The sequence below is a fragment of the Synchiropus splendidus genome, unplaced genomic scaffold (assembly GCF_027744825.2).
Source record: "Synchiropus splendidus isolate RoL2022-P1 unplaced genomic scaffold, RoL_Sspl_1.0 HiC_scaffold_23, whole genome shotgun sequence".
NCBI classification, from domain to species: Eukaryota; Metazoa; Chordata; class Actinopteri; order Syngnathiformes; family Callionymidae; genus Synchiropus; species Synchiropus splendidus.
The window spans coordinates 573,558-575,897 of NW_026527057.1; positions in this window are offsets into that span (position 1 = coordinate 573,558).

Below are 2,340 nucleotides of genomic sequence, written 5' to 3' on the forward strand. Positions count from 1 at the left end.
CACAAAAACGCTTTTCAGCCTGAGATAAGGTGGGTTTCGGAACGCCAAACATAAAAGTGTTGATAACTTTTGAAAAACACTTCAGACAGCTTAGATTTGATGTGCAACTACTAGAAAGACCCTTTCTGCTATAGTGGGAGGTTAAAATTTGATGTTCTGAAGCTTCCCTGAAAAGTTATGGCGCAATGCACAAAAACGCTTTTCAGCCAGAGATAAGGTGGGTTTCGGAACGCCAAACATAAAAGTGTTGATAACTTTCGAAAAACACTTCAGACAGCTTAGATTTGATGTGCACCTACTAGAAAGACCCTTTCTGCTATAGTGGGAGGTTAAAATTTCATGTTCTGAAGCTTCCCTGAAAAGTTATGGCACAATGCACAAAAACGCTTTTCAGCCTGAGATAAGGTGGGTTTCGGAACGCCAAACATAAAAGTGTTGATAACTTTGGAAAAACACTTCAGACAGTTTAGATTTGATGTGCAACTACTAGAAAGACCCTTTCTGCTATAGTGGGAGGTTAAAATTTCATGTTCTGAAGCTTCCCTGAAAAGTTATGGCACAATGCACAAAAACGCTTTTCAGCCTGAGTTAAGGTGGGTTTCGGAACGCCAAACATAAAAGTGTTGATAACTTTCGAAAAACACTTCAGACAGCTTAGATTTGATGTGCACCTACTAGAAAGACCCTTTCTGCTATAATGGGAGGTTAAAATTTCATGTTCTGAAGCTTCCCTGAAAAGTTATGGCACAATGCGTAAAAACGCTTTTCAGCCTGAGATAAGGTGGGTTTCGGAACGCCAAACATAAAAGTGTTGATAACTTTGGAAAAACACTTCAGACAGTTTAGATTTGATGTGCAACTACTAGAAAGACCCTTTCTGCTATAGTGGGAGGTTAAAATTTCATTTTCTGATGCTTTCCTGAAAAGATATGGCACAATGCACAAAAACGCTTTTCAGCCTGAGATAAGGTGGGTTTCGGAACGCCAAACATAAAAGTGTTGATAACTTTTGAAAAACACTTCAGACAGCTTAGATTTGATGTGCAACTACTAGAAAGACCCTTTCTGCTATAGTGGGAGGTTAAAATTTGATGTTCTGAAGCTTCCCTGAAAAGTTATGGCGCAATGCACAAAAACGCTTTTCAGCCAGAGATAAGGTGGGTTTCGGAACGCCAAACATAAAAGTGTTGATAACTTTCGAAAAACACTTCAGACAGCTTAGATTTGATGTGCACCTACTAGAAAGACCCTTTCTGCTATAGTGGGAGGTTAAAATTTCATGTTCTGAAGCTTCCCTGAAAAGTTATGGCACAATGCACAAAAACGCTTTTCAGCCTGAGATAAGGTGGGTTTCGGAACGCCAAACATAAAAGTGTTGATAACTTTGGAAAAACACTTCAGACAGTTTAGATTTGATGTGCAACTACTAGAAAGACCCTTTCTGCTATAGTGGGAGGTTAAAATTTCATGTTCTGAAGCTTCCCTGAAAAGTTATGGCACAATGCACAAAAACGCTTTTCAGCCTGAGTTAAGGTGGGTTTCGGAACGCCAAACATAAAAGTGTTGATAACTTTCGAAAAACACTTCAGACAGCTTAGATTTGATGTGCACCTACTAGAAAGACCCTTTCTGTTATAGTGGGAGGTTAAAATTTCATGTTCTGAAGCTTCCCTGAAAAGTTATGGCACAATGCGTAAAAACGCTTTTCAGCCTGAGATAAGGTGGATTTCGGAACGCCAAACATAAAAGTGTTGATAACTTTGGAAAAACACTTCAGACAGTTTAGATTTGATGTGCAACTGCTAGAAAGACCCTTTCTGCTATAGTGGGAGGTTAAAATTTCATGTTCTGAAGCTTCCCTGAAAAGTTATGGCACAATGCACAAAAACGCTTTTCAGCCTGAGATAAGGTGGGTTTCGGAACGCCAAACATAAAAGTGTTAATAACTGTGGAAAAACACTTCAGACAGTTTAGATTTGATGTGCAACTACTAGAAAGACCCTTTCTGCTATAGTGGGAGGTTAAAATTTCATGTTCTGAAGCTTCCCTGAAAAGTTATGGCACAATGCACAAAAACGCTTTTCAGCCTGAGACAAGGTGGGTTTCGGAACGCCAAACATAAAAGTGTTGATAACTTTCGAAAAACACTTCAGAGAGCTTAGATTTGATGTGCACCTACTAGAAAGACCCTTTCTGCTATAGTGGGAGGTTAGAATTTCATGTTCTGAAGCTTCCCTGAAAAGTTATGGCACAATGCGTAAAAACGCTTTTCAGCCTGAGATAAGGTGGGTTTCGGAACGCCAAACATAAAAGTGTTGATAACTTTGGAAAAACACTTCA